A 23,551-nucleotide genomic window follows, 5' to 3' on the forward strand; every position below is an offset into this window, starting at 1 on the left:
AAAAAAAAAAAAAGTTTGTTTCACTTGCCTTAGTTTCCACATCTTTAAAATGTGAATGATTATAGTATCTACCTCATAGCTTTTTTTTTTTGGTATTAAAAGAAATAATGGATGTAATGCACTTTGCACAGTGCATAGGAATAAACATCCCAAGTGTTTGTGAAATAAAGGCCGGTGTGAATACAATGCTTTTTAGCAGTGTACTGGTAATAATAAGATACTCTTCTAATTACTTACAAATATTTTAACAATAGAATGTGGTTTTCTCAGGCTACCTAACCATATGATCTTAATTGAGTATCTGATCCCAAGCATGGGCTCAAAACTTCAACCTATGCACCATATTTCTAATAACGGTTAAATATTATATCCAGGTTTTTAGTCCACCTATTTCAGCATCTTTTCTTTCAAAACTCCTCCCCTTTCATTATGAGCTCAGTCTAGGAAAGAATAAGATCACCATGGTGACAACCACCCCCTCTTTGGAGTGCATTCAAATTTATGTTGAGGTTTTCTTAAATGCTGTTGTGTGTTGCCTTTAAATTGTCTCTTGGAGTCACTCCAAGGTCAGGGGAATTTCTTCATCACTTAAGGTCTCCTTCAAGAATATAAAAGAGCAATTGGGAGTTGATGATCTTGCACTGATGAATTTTTTAATAAATAAATCTATCATAGTTGAGTCAGGCAAATTATTTACTAGGGCCTTTATGTTAAAGAAGTTGTAGGTGATATTGTGACTAAGAGCCTCATAAAATACAAGGGTATGTGCAATACTTTTTCTTCCTCTATAATGTCCAATCAAGACATTCATTGAGTATCACTTATTCAGAAAGTTGCCATACACAAAATGGATTATCAGCCTGGGTTCTGACACTGACACAAATTTGAATCTGTTTTATATTAAATATCATGCTACCTTGAATTATACTGTGAAGTAAGTGCTATTTCAGTGCTGAGCCCACCTTCATCGGGAGATAGAAACTGAGAAAAAATTTAGGTAAGTTTCAATGATTAAGAGAAGTTTAAGGGAGTACAGAAGGTTTGAGTCTGGAATGTTCCATGCAGTGTTGTGTGAATCAAATGAGATATGTGTATGTAATCCTTATCAGAGCTGGCCCATGATATTATGTAGTCTCCATATGTTAGCTATTATTAAGTTCCAGAATTTATTATTATTGTTACTATTACTGAATTTTAACATTTGGTCTACAATATATCTACATTTTGGGAACAGTCTCAACCTGTTTTGTATACATAAAGAGCTAAAACAGCTCTCTGAAGCAATCCCACTTACACAACAGTGTTGGGTAGAGAGGCAAAATCCTGGCTGTCACAGAAATATACCTTCAAAATATTATTCAGTATAGGCGGAGGGATTTTGTCTGACAAAGTAGTCATTGCAGTTGAAATTTATCACTGTGCAAAGAATTTGCTGAAGTGTGATGTGGTCTTTTATCACAAAGTATCTATAACCTTCTTCCTCTCCCCCTACAAAACGTCACTATCATTTCTTATACCTTAATTAGGAAGCACATCAAAAGCAGAATTACCCTATAAATGGCTAACTTTACATGTCCTTATCTAAATTGATGATCCTTAGTTTGTGATTTATGTAAAGAGGAAGCACTAGAGGGACAGACTAGAGCCCTGAGGAAACTTTTCTGACAGAATTTCCCTTGACAGCCTTGACCTGGAACGCAAATACACACAGTATGGTACAAAATTGTTTCATGAATCATCCTGCTCTGAGTTTTGTTAAAGTAGCAATATCACCACGTGGGAGCATAATCTCTTTGCTCTCCATTACCCTATTGACATGTTTTTCCATTCCACTGCTGTCAATCCATGAAAATTCTTGATGATTAAAACCGATGTGGTCCTTTATGAACACTCTGTGGTCAGTAACATGCCCTCTCTTGAAGCCCCTTCTATGGCATACCAGGAGTGACAACTATGTGCACTTTGGGCCTCATGAATGGATGTAATATTTCAATTTGTGCTACTGATGTTTCATCTGACAGTGGCAGGTCTCTAAAAGTACTTCTGCAGTGACACTACTGACCTCATTGAAGGTCAAATAGCAATTAAATTTTGAATTAATTCACGTTTTCTCTCTACACCAATCCCATCAAAGTTCTTAGGTTTGGTCACACAAATATAAAATGAACTTGGTAAAAGACCCTCAGTGGATAGAATTTACTTATTCCCTCAGAAAATATTTCTTGGGCACCTAGAGTGTCCCAAGCAGTTGGTTAGGTACGAGGATTTGAGTAAAAGGAATTCAGACACACCTTGCTGGCCTCCAGGAGATTAGATTCATAATGTGGAACGCCTGAATAAAATTGGCTATTCCAAAACTCTGTCTTCAATTTACGTCACAAGGAGAAGTGGCCACTTAGAGCCCTCACATGAATGCTGTGGTTTAGAAAAGAGATTCCTCAGTGACAGCCTACAGACTAGTACTGCCTCCTGGACAGCACTCCATGGTGAAATGTTGTTCACATAGTGAAATGAGAAAAAAGAGGGCTTTACCAACCTTCTGCCCCACTAGTTCCCTATATAAACCCTCCATTCTGCTACAGTGGTTCTTCCCTGGAGTCTGCTCACTCCATTCGTTTGCCAGCTTCCTACAGAGTAGTATTTTCCACCCTGTTTCCATCATTAGCTTCCCAATGGCCACCATTGTCATTATTTCTTAGTATTTTTATTTACCTTAATGAATTTTTGCTTCCTACAGACACTAGTTTAAAAGTCAATTATAAAAACCTTAAATACAACAACAGAAAAATCCACATACAATTTGCTATGATTAGAGGGTAGCTGTCAAATAAATTTAATTTTTTAAATGCTCCTAATTTCAAACTAGATACTATTAGCTAATGACAGCTCTGAGTCTGAGCCTGCTACCTTTTTCCTAGAATAGAGAAATTAGCAAATGTAAGAGAGTGGTTAAGGTCAGAGTAGACATAAACTGAGATGCTCTCCTTGAAGTAATGGATATATCAGATAAAGTTGACATGGGAATAACTTCTCACTGTTTTGTTTCACTAGTTATTGAAATGTCCTCCTGTGCCACTGGTGATATTCGTTTTTGTTTTTGGTTTTTGTTTTTTTTTTTTGGTAACAAAGCTACAGTAATAACATCAATAATGGTGATCTTATTACTACTATTGCTGTTGATAATAATAATCATTTAAAAAGTAGTAATCAAGTACTTACTGTATGCCTGGCCCTGTGTTAAGCACTTTTACATGTAACAATTTATTGACCCTTTCCAAGGGCCCATGAAAGAAAGCACTTTTACACACGGGATCCCGTAGCCCTAAAAAGTTCAGTAACATGCTCAAGCTCATAGAGCTGTCATGTCTCAGAGCAGTCACTGATCAAACCTCAGCTCTAAGTGAAATCAACCTTGTTCCCAGCACCACTATTTACTTTCCAACCCTGGGTATGCCACTTTGACACCATTTTTGCAGAAGAAACCAACATTTTGAGAGGTGACAACTGGATAATGTTATATGTCTGGCATAAGGACTCGACGAGGAGGAGGAAGAAGAGGGAGAGGATTAGGAGGAGGAGCAGGAAGAGAGTGGTAATTGAATCCTTCTGCCTTCATTCTTTAGCTATTTAACCTTGGGAAGGTTGTTTAGTATCTCTGAGTCTTACTTTCCTTCATCGGTAAAATGAGATGATATCAGCTCCTGGATAACACTGTGGTAAATGTTTTGAAGTGGCTACAGTGAAAGTCTGACTCAGTAGTTGGTATGTAATAGGCCCTCAATAAGTAGTCCGTGTTATTATTCTGCAGTGTGCTTATCAAATCCCTAGCCATTATTCACGGCTCATTCTATGCCATCCATTCTCTGATGCTTTCTCTTATGCGCTCTGCCCACAATGATAACTACAATGATAAGTCTTTCCTCTGAATTTCATATCACTTATTTCATTTTTTTAAAGAACCAGTTTGTTCTTCCAAAGTGAGGCTGTTAGAAAACAAGACTTATAAACTTCTTTTTTGCACACACACTATTTAACACGTTATACTCCCCTAAAAGGCAGACCAAAAAGATGTAATAATTTAAAATTAATAATTATACGAAATGAGAAATGTTTCATCAACAGAACCTGAAAAGGTGATTTAAATAAGTGGAAAAAAATTTTTTTGTTTCTGATGGTATTTTTCCTCTTCATGTTGGCTGTCCATAACACTTGATATAAAGAGCACCATCTTCCTCTGGAGGATATTAAATCCTCATAAACAATAAGATATTCGTATTTTAGGGGCGTCTGGGTGGCTCAGTAGGTTAAACCTCTGACTCTTGATTTCAGCTCAGGTTATGATATAATTGTTCGAGGATTCAAACCTTGCCTTGTGCCCTCTCTGCACGGGCACCACTAAGCTCGCTTGGGATTCAGTCTCCCTCTCTCTCTGCTCCTCCCCTGCTCACGGAGGCATGGACACACACACACTATCTCCTTCCTCTCTCAAATAAACTTTAAAAAAAATTACTCACATTTTTGTTAAGTAAAAGATGGTTTAACATCCATGACAAGTATCTCAATCTGTCCAAAAAAAAATCACATTCTAATATCTGCTCAGTTGTTTTCATCCTTATTTACTTTCTAATTATAAAAGTGATATAAAATGATGGTAGAAAGTTAGGGAACTACAGAGAAAAAATAAGAAAGCACAAATGTTTTGTTATCTGTCTCCTCAGCACCAGCCACTATTAACATATCCTTGTATGTCCCTCTCACCTTTTTCTTAATGTTCTTTAGTTCATTTAGAAAAAATTGGGGCACCTGGGTGGCCGAGTCAATTAAGTGTCCGACTCTTGGTCTTGGCTCAGGTCATCATGTCACTGTTTATGAGTTCAAGTCCTGTACTGGGCTCTGCACTGACAATATGGAGCCTGCTTGAGATTCTATCTACTTCTTTCTCTGTCCCTCTCCCCCTTGCTCTCTGTATCTTTGTCAAAATAAAATAAATAAGGCTATATATACTTATGAAAAATACTTCCATATTCTTCTACGTTCTTTAAAAAAGATACACTTTTCAGAGCTATATAGTACTTCAACATTTTGATGTTATTATTTAAACTCTTATTGGTAACGATTGTTTTCTAATAGCCCTTATTGTTAACAATCCCTTAGGTAACATCCTTCCAAATACATCAGTCTGTCCAATGACAATTCTTATCATAAAATGTTAAATGTGTAAAAAGAAGTTCGAAAGTTATAAGTCCCTTCAGTTCCTCAGCACTAGCCACTCCCCTAAGTCAGTGATTGTTAACCCCATTCCCCACACCACACACGTACCAATACCAAGGACAGTGAGTTTTTAAAAATCTTTCATAATTTTCCTAGAAGACAAATGCTGGTATAATATGCTTTATGCACTTTTTAAAAATATGATACTTAATTCTGAACAAACAACACCAGTGCTTAGACATTCTATCTTCTGCTCACAAGTGACTTCCAACTCAAAAACACTGCACTTGCGGAATAAGGAGGTGCTAAATTCATTACATTAATTAAATAAGTGCGAAATTAAATAAGGAGGACATTTGACTGATGTGGCTCTAACGCTACGGTGACTGACATAAGCATACCAAAGTCAGCCTGTAAATGCCTCAACGCTACAAAATCAAAATGCTAAGGACAACAAATCACCAACAGCCGATTAGGCTTTCAACTATCGCCAATCATTTCCTTACCTTGCTTTAGGCTTTTCTCTATAAAACTCTCTCCCTGCACTGCAGCCTATAGAGTGCTCCTAACCTCTTCCACTTTGGCACTGCCGATTTCTGTTGATTTTTACTCAAACTCTTATACCTCAGTTTATTTTTTTAACAGTTCTGATATCAAAGTCAGAATCAAAAGAGACCCCCAGTAGTCCCCAGGAGCAACAAGGAACCAGGGAGACGCTACCTGTTCAGCCTCTGGAGTTCGCTGCTCTCTTGCTTCTTGCAGCTGCAGAGGTAGTAAGTACATCCCTGTTAGGTCCTGGATCTACAGCTTCTACAGTTAGGAGCCTCAGGACTTCATTTGGGCACTTCTTACTACCTTGACCCGCCCCACTAGTTCCGGAAATCAGATCGAATAGGCCACGCCCATCTTAGAAATACCCAGGGATCTCTGGTCTGATTGGTTCTAATTTAAAAACCTCCTTGGGGGGGGCGCCTGGGTGGCTTAGTCGGTTAAGCGACCGACTTCGCTTAGGTCATGATCTCGCGGTTCGTGGGTTCGAGCCCCGCGTCGGGCTCTATGCTGACTGCCAGCTCAGAGCCCGGAGCCTGCTTCAGATTCTGTGTCTCCCTCTCTCTCTGATCCTCCCCTGCTCGCGCTGTCTATCTCTCTCTCTCTCCTAGAAATAAATAAAACATTAAAAAAAAATTTTAAAAACCTGATTGGGTCCGGTGTTTGGCTGGGTGTGACTGAAGCTAATCTGGGCGCCAGTGGGAGGGCTCAGGTGAATAAAATTTTGTTTTAAGCCTGAAAAAGAAGGTAACCCTACCAAAGACCATGTTGAATTAAAGTGGCCACAGCGGAGAATTTTTAACCACCTTGGATATCCATTTATGAAGCCCTAGTGAAAATGTAGTCTCAGCTAAACACTCACTATAAAGGAGAGACGGGGTGGGGGAGGGAAATTACCTCCTCTAGTTTCTGGGGACTGGGATGAGAACTCCCTGGGATACCCCATTCTCTCTGGAACCTGCAGATGACATTCTATGAAAAAGGGTAGCCTACAAAGGGTCGGAATAAATAACAAACTCAGCTCTCCCAGATTCCTACTTGTAGTACCCAGTAGAGAGAAGATAAAATTTCATATCTTTTCCTTTCCAAATTCAGACTGGCAGGAAAAGATATGGATTATTGATCATTTCTTACCCAGGAATAGCTGCTGCCTCATCTGTCTAATTTTGTGTTCCAGGAGCTTGGCTTAGCAACCATGAGGTAAGGAGTCCCAAAAATATGGCTAGATAGAGAGGTGGGTTGCACTACATTTGTGGCTGGCTTCCTACCAAGTGTTGCCAGCCCTCAGAATTGTCTAAGTGTTTCTTTTTGTTATCTTTGGGAGTGGCTCTGGATCTTGGGAGGGTAGTACCTTCTGCACCTTCTTTCAAAACCTTTCCTGTGTCCCCAGGCCGTTATTCAAGACAGCTAGGCATATTTACCGTTCCTCCTGGCTGGCACCTAACAAGATATCTGAAAGGCTTTTTTTTTTTTTTTTAGCACTCTATAATCAAAAGTGGGCCAAATTGGAAGGTGATATTCAAAGCCTGATAGGAACTTTTTTTTAAGGCCTTTTCCCCAAAGCTAAAATGAAAGTATGTACCCAGAGGAAAGGAAGAACATTCTGAAGTCTTTGTAGAAGGATTTACCAAACCATTCTAAAGAAACACAGCTCTAAATCTAGAATATAGGAATCTTTTGATTTCAATCTTACCTGAAGATCTTCTCCCTGATATAAAGCAGCAAATTGAGGATAATGTAGTTCGATGGCTGGGTCAGCTTCTAGATATTATTCTGATTGCAACCCAGTTCTTTGAGGACTTAAAAAATGTACTTGTCTTACAAACTGAGTCATTTTAAGAACAGAAATGTTGGTTCTAGAAACAATTCAAACACCACCTATCCCTTTTGCCAATTCCCAAACTTCCCCTATTCATCTCAGAAGGCTTGCACATATGTGAAAGATCTGGATTTAAGAAACAAAAGCCTTTCTTGGACAAATTTACATACTTTCCCTGTGCCTTTGAGATAAAAGTATTCTACCTGGTCTTCTCTAGAAACCCAGAGCATTCCCTTGATATGCAAACTTCAAGGAGATAATTCTTAGGGGGGGAATTAAAAAGAAAAGAAAAGAAATAAAAGAAAGCTATATGGAAATATGAATAAAAAATTTTGAAGCTTTCCACAAATATTAGTAAAAGCTTTAGCCGTCTGAGCGGGTAACTTTAACTTATTCTACTGGCCAGAAACACTATATTTGGGTTCAACTCTCCTTTTACAAACTAGTGAGTTTTCCATTATCGTACTTTTCTCATTGCTAGAACTCTGAAATGAAAGCTCGAAGATCCCTGCATGTGTCTACATGTTACATGCGTTTATGTATGTGTGATATAGACTTGTGATAGTTTTCTACCTCCAGATGGCATTGACAAAATTGATTTGTAAAGACAAACAAGCATTTATATAAATCAAGTATATTCTCATAAATATAGAAACTAACCTAAATGATTTTTAAATTCGTGTGATCTAGGATAACGTTTGGTAAATAAACGCTGATTTAACTTTGTTGGTTTAAGTAAAACAGGCATGTCTTTAGAGTTATCAGCACTGGATATAGTAATACTTATACTCTATCCAGATTTACTGAAACTCAGTCTCATGTTGTCTCAGTTACAAACATGTCAGCAAGAAAAATAACAGATAACAAGATGATGATTAGACATTTAATATCTCATGAAAATTTCATAAATAAACTAAACTGTTAACAAGTAAGATATGTAAGTAATGTAAAAGTTTATAAATCTACTTTTCAAATATATTTATGCCTATGGTATGTCTACTTAAAAGTAGTTTCCAAAATCTTTTTGTTAACTGTAAACCTTAAAGATATACTGAGATAAGTTAAATATTGGATATTCGTTGAATATCTAGATTATTTGCAAATAAGACAAAATACTAGAACATTAATTACTGAACACAAGTTTATCTACTTTTGGATTCCTTTATTTGTAACCCCATAATCAAGACTCCTGGTACTTTTACAATCACCCACAGAGCAGTGAGAAATTTGAGTTGCCCAATACACACGTTCTGGGCTGAGATGTAACAAGATAATGCCATGCCTTCTATTTCATTGCTCATATTATAAACAAGTACTTTTCATGGTCTATTTGGTGCCACTTTTTGTACATTTGGGTTTTTTTTTTTTCTTGCTGATTTTGCTGTTTTAAATGACTCCCCAGCCAAGTACTTATGTGCTATCTAGTGATCCCAAGCCCTTTTGGAGAAGATACGTGTGCTAGATAAGCTGTGGTCAGGCAGAATTACAGTACTGAGTTCAATGTTAATGAATCAACAACATATATTAAATAAGATGTCCTTAAACAGAAATACACATAAAACAAGGTTACATATTGATCTGTTGATTGGCTGATGAAAATGTATTTATCTAATCCTGTATTTCCCCTAGAGGCAATGGTTCTGTACTTGCTAATTTAGTGTTCCCAGCAACTTCACAGAACATGACTCCCACAAGTAAGGAGAATCAACTGTTATATTTGTTTATTTCCCCATGTTCTTGATAGTCTTTGTATGATTACCGCCCTATCTATATTCTTACATTCTTTATTAGGATGCCTACTTTTATAACCAAGTTTCTCGGGATCAGAATATAGTATGCAGGTACACAACACAAGCACACAAGCAAATATCCATTAAAATATTTCACCTATAATATTTTGACTTATTTATAATTATATTATGTATGATGATATTTTATTTATACTAAATTGATCTTTTCACAATGTATTTTTAATCTCTGGTTTTTCAAATGGAGCTCATCATGTTATTAATTTCCCTATAAAGAGATACCTCATTTTATTATGCTTCATTTTTATTGCACTTCACAGACAATGGATTTTTATGAATTGAAGGTTTGTGGCAACTCTGCATTTAGCAACTCTACTGATGCCATTTTTCCAGTAGTATTTGTTCATTTCATTTTTTTGTCAAATTGTGGTAATTCTTGCAATATTTCAAAATTTTCATTATTATTATATTTGAACTGCTGCAGTCTCATGACAAAACTTTAATGGATGAGAAGCTGCTTCTTGTGGAGGAGCAAAGAAGCTGGTTTCTTGAGATGGAGTCTACTCCTGGTGAAAAATGCTGTGAAGACTGTTGACATGACAATATAGCATGGGGAATACTGCATCATCAACTTAGTTGATAAAGCCATGGTAAAGTTGGAGAGAATTGACTCCAATTTTGAAAGAAGTTTTACTGGGGGTAAAATGCTTTCAGAGTCACAAGCTACAGAGAAAATGCTCAGGAAAGAAAGAGTCAGTACAGTAAACATCATTGTCTTATTTTAAGAAACTGCCACAGCCACCCAACCTTCAGCAACCACCACCCTGATCAGTCAGCAGATATCAATATCAAGGCAAGGACTTCCACCAGCAAAAGGATTATGACTCACTGAAAGCTCAGATGATGGTTAGCATTTTTTACCAATAAACTATTTTTAAATTAAGATATGTCCTTTTTTTAGACATAAGGCTATTGCACCTTTAAAAGACTACTGTACAGTGTAAACATAACATTTATATGTACCGGGTAAATTCATTTGACTTGCTTTATTGTGATATTTATCATGGTGGTCTGGAACTGAACCCACAATATCTTCTTAATGCCTCATTAAAATGTTTGATTTTTCCCAAATTCTGCTCTATTTGTTCATCCTAGCTTGCATAGTTCTAATCATACAACAAACCTCTGTAGACATTTTAAAACTGTTTTGTAATAGTAAACTAAGCTATTCAAAGATATTCCCACTCAGTTTTCCAAATGAGCTACTCAAAAATTTAAATAGCATTTTATAATTACTTTTCTTATTCGGTGTTACAAATATCTCATTGATTTATGTACTCCAGGACTTTAAAATCAAAATCCACATCCAATGATAGTTGGCAAATATCGATAAGCACGCTATTCACAGTATAAGTGACTCAGTATAAGTGACAATGGGATTTTACAAAAATTCCATAATTTAAAAATTGATGTAATTAATTTACTAGATCATAGTTTATCATATCATATTCTTCAAAATAAAACCTAGACTTTCTTTAGAATAATCTCATACTTTTGCTTATTCAAAATATTTCAATTAGTGGATCAGTATCTGGAATAATAGACTGGACTAAAAAAATAAAGCTTTTCTCCCTCTTAGCTATGCAAACATGAGCAAGATATTTAACTTCTTGGGACCTCAGATTTCAGGATTAAAAAGGAGTTTGTTTTTATGTTAAATAAAATAATTTAAATTGAGGGAAAAAATTAAATGTAGTACATGGCATGTATTTAATAACTGTTCCTATCTACTTTTTTATCCCTTCATAATTGTTTTATTAAAACACCACACACACATCATATATTTGTTCTGGTCATATAAGTTTTATTTTAGTCTTTAAATATCCAAGGAAATATTTTATGAATTATATAATGTTGCATGACTATATATTGGAGAATTTTGAATATTTAAAGAAAACCTGCTGTAAATCTCACGACGTTAAGAGGCAACCCCGTCATATAGTGTAGAAAAAAAAAATTTCAAAATGCTCTCATCTTAAAGGTTAGATGTTGAGTATTAAAGGGTGTTTCTATGCTGGCAACAAAGGAAAAGGAAATAGAAAAAGAGCTCCATGTAATATTTTCAACACGGTGCTAATAGTTTCAGTGCTTACACAAAAATGAATTTTAAACTAGAGAAAAAAAGGTAATCTTATTTTTAAAGAGACTAGGTCACTTATATACTCAGTACATACTGATTATTACAAAGCCTTTAAATGGGAAGGAAAGTGAAAAATGTCAACTTGCATTCCACTGATAGGGAATTAAATCCACATGTCACCCACTGCAGGATGTGTTGCCAAAAACACAGCCTTCATGTAGGTCTGTTAATTTTCCCAAAATTTCTCCTAAAGTAGGGTTTCAATTTAATACTAACAGAAACTGAAAACTATTGGTTCTACTTAGCCCTTTTCAATGGCAATCTTTCAAAAGATCAGGGTTTTTCCCATGATCTTTAAGTTTTTTCTTTTATCATCATTTTTTAAATAGTGAAAAAAAAAGCCAAAAAAACCCCCATATTTTTAGTGATGACAGAATCACATCTTATATTTCATCCTACTCTGGTTGAAAGTAGTTATGAGTGTCCCAAAATTATGGGAATCTACATTTAAATCTAATGTTTTCTATGAATTCAACAGGGGGTAAAAAAAACATTTTATACACTAACTCCAGTTAAGCAAAAGAAGTTGCATAGAAATTTTCAAGGTGCTGATCCACTAACTAAAGTATTTTGAACAAGAAAAAATATAGGATTATTCTTGAGAAAGCCTATGGTTTAGTATGAAGAATATGATCTCATAAGCTATGATCTAGTAAATTAATTATATAAATTAGAATAAATATACTTATTTCCTCTTATGAGGAAAGAGAGTAGCATTTAAAATTTCAGTCAGAAGCCTGAGTGAAAAGAAAACAAAAATCCAGAGATAGTACGGATGAGAACTAAAAACTTGGACAAACACTAGTTTATGTTTATAAACCCATTTCCTAGTTAAGCTACTCTCATTTATTCTGAGGGTTGAACATGACACTTTTTTTTTTAATTTTTTTTCTCTTTATTTATTTCTAGGAGAGAGAGAGAGACAGCGTGAGCAGGGGAGGGTCAGAGAGAGAGGGAGTGACAGACTCTGAAACAGGCTCCAGGCTCTGAGCTGGCTGACAGCACAGAGCCCGACGCGGGGCTCGAACCCACGAGCCGCGAGATCATGACCTAAGCAAAAGTCGGACGCTTAACCGACTAAGCCACCCAGGCGCCCCGAACATGACACTTTAAATTGAACAGCAGAGGGCAGAAGTCTTGCAAAGTTCTTTTTGAAGTAGGTAGGTATTTCTTGAAAATAGGTTCAACAGAATGTAAACTACAGTTCCAGACAGTTAGCATGAAAGAATTCAGAAAATTGACAGCAGTTTTCTGCAAGCCAAGCCCTGTCTCATGGACTGGATTATTATTTAGCTAGAATTCAAAACATGTGTGGTTATAATAGTGAATTAACTAAATGATGGCCAGACCTAATGAGAGCACTGAGAAAACTCAATGAGTTTCCAGGCCATAATGCTAGGCAAATCACTGACATTCTAAGATTTCCTTTTATTATCAAGGTGGTTCCTAAAATCATATAGCCTTTTTTCTCTCTTCCTACATTGATAGAATACTCCTCATTTTCCTCTGCCTATTTCCCTGACAACAATGTGCTAAAGACCCATCTTTTCCTGGAAACTGAGTCAGAGGATTAAATTTAGATGATAAGATTAGGATAAGCAAGAAAGATAAAAATAGGGAATGATCACTAAATCTAACAAGATAAAAAAAAATCCTCTAGGAACCTGAAACATGGGCCTTATTCTTCGTTGTAGATTCTATTCTTCCAGGTCTGGCTCCCCCTAACCTACCTCCTCTGACTCTGCAGCGTTCAGATCTATGACTTGTTCTGGGAGAAGACAAATGGGTTACATAGTGTATGTCAGAGTCTTAGGTCTGTTTCACCATACCCCTTCCCTTTTCTGCCAAAATTGACAGCTCTACATTTATAATGGATTTCCTTAGCACTCAGTGATATTTCCTTAAGAACCAAAACAATGATGGACCCACATTTCCAAGAAAGAAAGTGGTACCAAGGGATATTTCTAGAAAAGGACAGCACCTGATCTGTGTGTTACTTCATTGAAGTCAGAGATGTGCTCTAATAAATTCAAGCCTTCCTTATACAACCATTTGGATCTGACCTCCAAGACACTAGGAACAACTATGCTTCAGAGAAAGTTAAAGTGTACTGAACATTATCCCATTGAGTGCTTTTCTCAGAATCCAAAAACAGTATAATCCAAAAAGAAGTTCATACTACCCAAATAGAAGATTCCTTCAGCTCAGACCACATAACCAAGAAAACATATGGGAAAAACGAAGAAAAAACATGGAAAACTAGTCATGGTAGAAAGGTAGGTTTCAGACAAGTTGCTTGGACTTCAGTTTCTTCACCAACAAAATGGAGCCAAAACTGCAGGTAACATTCATTTATCTCTGACTATGTGTTCAAGTACCACGTTAAGTACCTAACTGCATCATCTACTTTACTTCTCATTAAAGCCACACAAGATTCCCATCAAAGCATAATATTATCTGCTCTGTAAGTACTTTCACAACTGACTGTTCCAGCCAGGCTGTCTGATTATTACATTATGCACACCCCCTTCATGAAAGTATTCACATCATCAACCTTGCTCTTAAACCCATTCTCACTCACTTTGACACCTAAGAACTTTCCTTTACTTTCTGCCCCATTTTCACAGGGAAAAAAAAAACAAAAACAAAAACAAAAAACAAAAAACCCCCACAAACAACGAAAATCTTCTGCTAGAAATAAAAAAGGATAAAAAAAGAAGAAAAAATATTTAATACAGATACCTTTTCCTTTTATCCATCTAATCACTCATAAGTCTCTATCATAACTCTTCCCATATCTTATCCATGGCTAACATATCTGCATATGTACTCAAATTAATAATATTATTCTATAACTGAGGTTTTAGCTAAGTCAGATGATCCATCTACAAATCAGAGTTGCAAAATGTATTTTTTAATGTTTTATTTATTTTTTGAAATAAAATATGTTTTATAGATTTTTTTTGTGTCTCGCTCTCTCTCTGACTCTCCCCTGTTCATGTTGTATAGAGTCAGAGAGAGAGGGAGACAAGAATCAGAAGCAGGCTCCAGGCTCTGAGCTAGTTGTCAGCACAGAGCCCAACATGGGGCTCGAACCCAGGAACCCTGTGATCATGACCTGAGCCGAAGTCGGATGCTCAACTGACTGAGCCACCCAGGCGCCCCGCAAAATGTATTTTTAATTGTCCCCATAGAACCCTCTAATTTTCTCAACCCCTAAAAAGCACTGTCTTGGTAAGCTGTGACCTATAAAAATATAAAAAGCAAGATCTGAAAAAGCAAAAGACTAGAGAAAAATGTATGCAGAAGGCCTAAGAAAAAGCCTTAGGAAGCCCTGTGATATATGGCACTAGATGCTGTAGAAATATATTTAGAATACCAGTTCAGGAGCAATAAAAACAGAGAGGATTTTACTATGAACATCAGAAAGGCTTGCTAGTTTCCTTTTTGCTTGTTGTCTTACTACATGCATAGATTAACAACATTAAACAGATCAAGGAGGCCAAGTTTTTCTTTCAATGCAATGCTATGTGGCCCAACTGACCACAACCATCACCTTTTATCCCATGTGTACACACCAAATATTAAAAGTGTAATGACCAAATTATTTGTAGAGGCCAGTGGATGAGGAGGGGTACCCAAGGGGGCACACCCAGGTAGAGGAGGCAGATGCATGACTGAAGAATTGTAGTCATTCAATTGGGTTGGAAGAGAGAGAGACACAATAGCAGATTTCAGAAAAAGAAAATGACAGTACAAATTACTTTTGTCCATAAGGAAAAAAAGAAAGAAAGAGAAAAAAAAGCCAGTTTTCCTGCACGGAGCTGGAAAAGCCCTATTTTGTGCTCTGTATAAAAGCACTTTGGTCAACAATACAAACATCATGAGGTAGAGCAAAACACAAAATTGTAGCTATGATTCCACTCACCAAAAGGGCGGATCTTCAATGTGCAATTCAGCTGGCTTTACAGGAGTGTTCCACAGCAAAGCCAAGCGACGAAGCAAGCCCCAGTCGGCTTAGGCAATAAAAAGCTGGATGTAACTGTTAAAAAAAAAAAAAAAGAAAAGAAAAAAAAGAAAAAAGATGAGATTCAAATGAGCACATAAAACAAAAAAAAATAAAAATTCAAATAAATACTATATCTCTTCAAAATGTAGGAAAGGTGGAATTAGGTGCTAAATGAGCTAAATTGCACACCTTACCCTTTAGAATATCTTTCAATAGAGAAATGTAAAATATGGTTATAAAACCCATTAATTAAATCAGTCATTTTGGCTATGGCATACCATTATCGTTAAGACAAAATTACCACAATACTATATCCATTCATTATCCTTCAAATGTGATGCTGTTTATGATATAAACGCTGAAATACATAGTATTGCAATGGGAGAATAGTTTAAGCACATCTTTCTAGCAATATACAGATTTGAAGCTTGCTCTTCACATTCACAAATGAATTATTTCATCTTCAACTATACAGTTTACTCATCCATACAATCGGAGCATTACCTTGCCAACTTTTAAATCCAAATACTTGCTAATTAGTACCATGGTCAATAGAATGCAGGAGTAATATTACATAATAGGAAAATCCCCTGACACCTTGCTTTGGGCAAACAACCTAAGCTTTCATCATGTAAAATGGGGATATAATAGCACCTATTTCACAGAAATGCTGTGATGAGTAAACATAAAAATCCATCAAAAGCACTTAGTACAGTGGTTGGCACACAGTACCAGGTTAATACACATCATCTGTCACTGTTGTCATTGTTGTTACCAACACCCCAATGCTATACCTGGAATGATCAACAGAAATTTTGAGGTCACCTTCTAATGATGAACTCTTTTGAAAAATACAAACATCTCCTCCTCCCCCCCAAAAAAAGTCCACATAATTAAATGAATCCACACTAAGATGTTTGCTTTTCATTATGTTCTCTTCTCCCCTGGCCAGTAGAACTGGGGCTATGAGGGAGGCAAAGAGTGATTTCTTAAGTTCACAAAGGGATTGGTGTTAGTGGAAAAAAAAAAAGAATGAGAAGTCAACAAAGAAGGAATGACAACAATGGAAAATAAATAGCATTAATCACTTAGTTTTGCTCAAGTCATTCTCATCTTGGACATCAAATGTGTGTTCCCACCTGTAAAACAAAGGAGCCTTTCCTAAACCAGCATTTCTAAGGCAGAGTAGAATGGTCCTCTGGTGAGCTGGAGCCTCCGTCTGGCTAAGCCTATCTCCAGCTCCCACATAAGGTTACAGCTGGATACCACACTCCTGGATCCCCACCTCATAAGGGCAAGCAATATTTTCAGACTGATGACTCTATCCTTCCTAACCACTCTGAAAGCCTCTCTGTCCTCAAAGACTCCTGGAAATGTGGAATAAATATTAGGTGCTAGCATACTGATCTTGCGGACAGTAAGAGGGCTGGCTCGTACAGTGCAATGGAGAGTATGGAATTTAAATTACAGCAGAGCTGAGTTTGAACTGTGACTCTCTCACTCATCAACCTTATACTAGGTTTCTCAGCCCCCCCCCCAGCCTCAGTCTTCTTAACTGTAAAATGGGAGCAGAGGAAATAATAAGGAAAGAAGCCTTTCTGACACACCATGGGTATACAACAAATGTTAACCACAATTTCTCGTTTCCTTCTTGTGCTCTCTTCCTTATTTTGGTAGCTTGATAATCTGACTATAAGGGAATGATACAGAATTTTCTAATCAAGACGATGCCTTTAAAAGACAAACTGACAAGACCAGACAGAATTGTAAGACTTTATGTAAAGTTGTTTTGTTTTTATTATTTTTTTTCAAGTTTCCAATTTGGCAATCAGAGCCCAGCAAAGCAATATGGTTCTTTGATTTCTTCCTTAGAAACTCTACAGCCTTTACTGTCTTTTCATCGTGTAACTTTAACACTTAATTATATCCTACCTTGTAATAATTAGGTGTCCTTATAATCAAGTCTATTTACTCACTTGTGCAGTTCTGATCCTTTAATCTCTCCAGATTATTAGTTTTTAATGTTATAAAAAGCCACAATTTAATAATTTTATTACTAAATAAAATTGTAAGAATATTTTGAAGAAGATTCACCAATGGGTTGAATCTAAAAGTTACATTCATAATCATGAATAGTACAAAATCATACAAGTAAGCCTCAATAGTATGAACACAGGAAGCTTCCATGCCTTTTCATTGACGAGCTGCCTAGCCTTGGGCAAATCATTGACCTTCATCTTTGGAACTGTAGATGAACCTGCACTTGAGTCAGATACTTGTCTCAACTAGATTACATATTTAGTTAAGAGTTCTCTTTTAGTTGTTGTTGTTTTAATATAATTTATTGTCAAATTGTTTTCCATACAACACCTAGTGCTCATCCCAACAAGTGCCCTCCTCAATGCCCATCACCCACTTTCCTCTCTCTATAATAGCAAGGCAATCTAGCAATAACACAGCTATACATTTTAGGCAAGAGATCTGGTACTTGCTTTGTTATTTTATATCATGTTAATTATAAATTTAAAAGCTTGCTGCTGGCACATAAAATAAAAACAGGTATGGTCAGAATACATAGTATATTCAGTACAGTGAAATGATAAACTTGCTAGGCTCCACAGTTAAACTGCTGTGTTTAACATGTGACGAAAACACTGAATGGCCATGCAGCCCAAGAAAAATTTTAATCTTCTGCATTCTTAGAATCTTAGATAGAATAGGAATAATAACATTATCTAACTCATAGGGTTATTATAAAGAATGCATACATAATTCACTTAATGAGTGTTCCATAATAAATGTTAGCTATTATTATTATTTATTTTTATTTTAAAATAGAATTACATCAAAATCCACTAATTCCTAACATAGGAAACTCAACCCCTATTTTGTTATATGTATTATGGATATTTGTCAAATGGATAAATGGAAATGATTTTTGATCAGTTTATGTCACTCATCAAATATTTAGTAACAAATGATACATGCTTTAAGGCATATATTTAATGTCAATATTACTGTTTATTAGGCTTTCATCTATATTACAATAGATCTGACAAGACATGTATTGATTGAACTTAAATATGTTGATAAATTATAATAAAACCAACAAAAAACTTAGTTTTCTTTTCTGAAATGTGCATTTCTGTTAGATTTTACACATGGGATTTTATATAACTACAATGAAACCTGTATTTTCAAATATTTTTGTGGTATTATTCTAAAAAATTTGTATAGTTAAATAAAAACAGAGTAAAATCATTCAAAAGTACACCAGCCAGTGATAACTGCTGCTTAGATTTTGGTGGACATCATTCTGGGTATCTCTCTATAAATAAATTCACCTGGAATAGACAAAACTATGCAGAAATAGGACAATGCCAGCCATCTGTTTTTATTCCAAGCCCTTTCCTATACTAGAAATGAAACTTCTAGATTACTGAGGCAGTTAATCTGTGTCCTTTTTTGACTGAATCAAATCATTTTAACTTTTCATTTAATGTTTATCAAAAATTTGAGAATTTAAATATCCTATTTGAAAGTATTATAAAATGAGCTATTTAAATTAACTAAATATTACTGACATCTGACAAATAATTTAGGAATGTCTTACTTTGTATCTTTTAGATGGGCTTTTCTATCATTAAACATACAAATCAGAAAATTTAAGCACATACCTGTCTACCTATTTCATACAATAGGAAGTACTGCAAAATGAAGTGATGTAGACAAACCTATAAAACCCAGGCATTAGGAATAAAAGTTGCAAGATGTTGTTATTTTCATCCAAACTACCATTTCTCTTCTCTTAATGGAAATTAAGTTTATAGGCTTAAAAGAAATATTAACAATCTTTTCTTTAGACATAGAGAGTGATGGTACAGTGTGAGAAATGGGAAATTAGTAAATGCAAATTGATTGACTTCTTACTAATGAATAAAAATAAAGATTTCAGAGACTTAAAAATATGAGCATGTGAATTTCATTCCACAAAGCAGGAAATGAAATGATGAGTTAGAATGAATGAGTTACAGCATACTCAAGCCACTCTGATTTTTCTACTGTTCATATAACTATTTAGGAACTGTAGCTTTATTAAAAAAAAAAAAAAAAAGGAATATTCTACAGCAAAATAAAAGATTCCTCTATTCCTTAATTAGGAAATTTGATAGTAAGGCATTTAGACCAGCAATAAGATAGTTTTATAACATTGAAAATTATCATTTGATCTGGATATACTAAAATCGGTTAGCTAGTATCATTTACTTACTTATTTGACCAATATTTAATCGAGTGGTTCCCAACTATCAGAAACCACTTCAACTCCTAGGTTTATAGAGTCCAATGGAGTAGCCATCAGCTATGTGGCTATTGGCTATTGAGCACGTAAAATGTGGATAGTCCGCACTGACAGTGTGTAAATGTAAAACACATACGTGATTTTACAGATCTAATATAAGAAAGTAAACTATCTCAGTAATATTTGTATACTGGGTACACATCAAAAAATATTATTTGATATATTGAGTTTAATTAAATGTATTAAGAAAATTAAGTTCATCAGCTTCTTTTGACTACTTTTAATGTGCCTACTAGCAAATTTCAAATAACACATGTGATTTGCATTATATTTCCATTGGCCCTTTTCTAGATGACAATAATGATTAATAAGGAAAACAAGTCTTTGTATTCATGTTTGTATGCTGATAGTCAGGTGCTAATTCTGTTCAAGGACCCATGACAGAGGCCAAGGAAGCTGCATTAAAGTATAAGGTGCATGCCAACCCCTAAAATTTTGCCATCTAGTAACATGCATCAGAAAGACATGAAAAGTTACATTATTACAAAGCTATTAAATCCTTAAACCCACTAGACTAAAATATAACACTGCTTTTTTTTTTAAATGTTTTATTTATTTCTAGGAGAGAGAGAGAGACAGCGTGAGCAGGGGAGGGTCAGAGAGAGAGGGAGTCACAGACTGAAGCAGGCTCCAGGCTCTGAGCTGGCAGTCAGCACAGAGCCCGACGTGGGGCTCGAACCCACGAACCGCGAGATCATGACCCAAGCGAAAGTCAGAGGCTTAACCGACTAAGCCACCCAGGCGCCCCTAACACTGCTTTATGCAGAGAAATCTTTCTCATAAAGTTATGGTTGTTCAGTACATCTCACTTTTATCACTAGGGGATCATGAAGCCGACCTGTTGTTCCAAACCTACTGCTGGGGTTGCGGATGTGTTCCTCCGGCTTTGGGAGAGGAACGAGGAGCTCATATTTTATTTGCTTCTAATGGCAAATTTGTACAGTGGATCAAGAGAGCGGCCTCATCACAAATGCTATTTGAAATTCACTGATATCCCCAAGCTAGCTAAGTTGGATCTTAGGAGGCGCCAAGAGAAAACATTTCAAAACATCCGGAGGTCCCCAAAGTCTCCCTAAGGATCTGAAGGCCCACTGTGGCTGTGACAAACAGATTACAGAACTGTCAAATATATGTTAGGGATTAATTAGCAGAGTTTTATCTTTGGTGGCACTGACCAACATCACAAAGAAATTATCAGCAGCCCTATAGTAACAAAAAGGTATGCTTAGAATAAATTTAAAGTAACTTATCTCTATTTTTACAGTAGGTTTTAGTCCCTCCAAAGCCATTTCAGGCCAAAGAAGTTTTCTTTTCTCACTATATGGAATCTTTGAATTTTCACTCTTTAGGATAACATTTCAATTAATTTAAAACATTTTATCTCTCACGCAGAGATTTCCACAATAATCTGTCATATTCAGGCATAATTTTGCTCAAAATAAATGGTTTCTATCATAAAGATGCACTACACCAATCAAAACACAGTCATATTTTCAACATTCAAATGCAGGATCTGTGGTCCAAAGCTTATGTTTGAAGGTTTCAATAAAAGGAAAAAAAATTACAGAAGTTTAAAAAGATACTCCATGTAATACCAATTCATTAAGCAATTTTGAAGAGGTCAAATCTTATTTTGCTTAAGGGTTATCTGATACAAAAATTACTGGGGTTTTATAAAATATGCACCCTGTCCCTGCTCATTTTCTGAATGAATGAATATGAGGCCAATTTTATACAGAATCACTTCAACTTGAACTTATAATTGTGTATTACAGCCTAGCATGTTTCAGAGGGAGACATAAAAAGAAAGGCAAAAGAAAACATTAAATCGGTCACTAATTATAATTAATTCATAGCCAGTTGAGGTTTATTTGCTTTGGCTAAAGTATATAATAGGACTCATATGGAAGCCCAGAGTACAAGAGAAAGAGTACCAGATCATACAAGGACTGTTTTTATTTGCTGAATAGCTTGAGGATACAATAGACTGTTTTTCAGGATAAATTGGTATAAGCAGAAACTTGTATCTCACTAGAAACTGTGAATCCCTTGCTAATTATTTCTTTTACTTTGAGGAATGTACATGGGTCCTTTTGAGAAATTTTAGCTCATAAAGAAAAAACAAAAACTTGCCCAAAGACATTGCTTGAGATTTGATTTATACTGAAACATCCTGGGGCATTGTATTTGCATGGAAACATATAAGGAGATGTGTATAATTATCACCATCTCTTTTTAATTATGTACAGAGGAGAACTAACCCATGGAATAAGAATGCTTTTGAAATCATAAAGAAGAGTCTGACCTTTGGGCATGGTAGCCATCTCTTAACTGATGCTCCAACCTACTCTGTCGGTTTTGTGATACAGTAATCATCATACCTGACGTCTGTTCATGAGTCAACTGTTTAATTGTTCATATCAGCTATCACCCACAATACCCTCCAAGGGTTGCTTGGTTACTCATCATACTCACTCCCTGCTGTGGGAACAGTTGAGCCTCTTCCTGCTCACTCATGGTCCTATATCCTCACCGCTCAGGGAGGGTTACTCAAGGAAGCACATAAACAAGTGATCAAGTAAGCCAACCACCTAAAACTTTATATCAACAGTCATCCTTGGTGAGAGCATGGTCTGGAATGCTGAATAACCATAGAATACAAATAGCCATAGCATTCCACCAAAAACTATAAAACCACAAAAGAAACCAAAGGAAAAACCTTGGGGCACTCAGTTTTAATGAATTTGGTTGCCAAATACATGGACAATGACCAGTGCTGGTCTATGATAAATTTTCACAGTAAAGACAAGTAGGAAATTTTTTGCAGAAAAGAAAAAAAAAATAACAGAATCAACACAGCAATCCATCCCATTGGCATACAAAAACTTTTGAAGCACCTTTAAATCTGCTTTATCAGCACGCAGTTTGAAATGATCAGTTTACTAAAATTCATAACTGATTCATATATTTCCATTAAAAATAACTGCCAGTTGACATCTATTTGCCATCACATTATCAGCCATCGCTATCTTTTACTTGGGGTTGACTAAAAATAGGAAATTGCATTTCTTTAAAAAATAGTTCACATTTCTCCCTTCTGTTAACTGTACTTATACAGAGGTGTGTACCCATGCACATTCATGCACACACACACGTATACATCAACTCAATACAGGTCATTAAAATTGGAAGAGATTTATTCTATGTTCAGTACCTCAAAATAAGAGATTGGAAAAGGAGGGAGAGAAACAGGAAATAACATGTGTTTGCAATATTTTGAAAATTAAAGATTCCATATACCAAATGTCATACAGAAATAATTATACTTGTGGATTTCCTAAAAGTACAATCATTAAACAAATGAAGCCGTTAGAATATTAAAATAAAAGGTTGTGTTCTAAATTTTTAAATACACGTAATGATTGTTTCAATCATAGTGTGGCAGATCCAATGGTGTCAATAAAAATTAAGGATGCACATTCACAATCAAGTTCAGAGGTAAAATACTCATTGTATAAGGTGCTAGCAGAAACAATGTCGCTTTTGCAAAAGAAGAAACAAACACAAACTGGTTATTTACCATATTAGTATCATGGTAAATACTGTGCCCTGAACTACGCCCTTTAAAATATAATTTTTCCATTAAGTGTAAATA

At 35.7% G+C, this 23,551-nt stretch overlaps 1 protein-coding gene across 1 annotated transcript in view; it reads right to left on the reverse strand.

Annotated features, from left to right (window-relative positions):
- TENM2 (teneurin transmembrane protein 2) overlaps positions 1–23,551 on the reverse strand; it is a 3,267,991-nt gene that overhangs the window by 1,136,280 nt on the left and 2,108,160 nt on the right. Inside the window, exon 13 of the mRNA XM_077757352.1 lies at positions 15,456–15,569. The gene's annotated coding sequence lies outside the window, so the exon portion shown is untranslated. The remainder of the gene's footprint in view (positions 1–15,455; positions 15,570–23,551) is intronic.

The sequence above is a fragment of the Crocuta crocuta genome, unplaced genomic scaffold, assembly GCF_008692635.1.
Source record: "Crocuta crocuta isolate KB4526 unplaced genomic scaffold, BGI_CrCroc_1.0 scaffold131, whole genome shotgun sequence".
In the NCBI taxonomy this organism is placed as follows: Eukaryota; Metazoa; Chordata; class Mammalia; order Carnivora; family Hyaenidae; genus Crocuta; species Crocuta crocuta.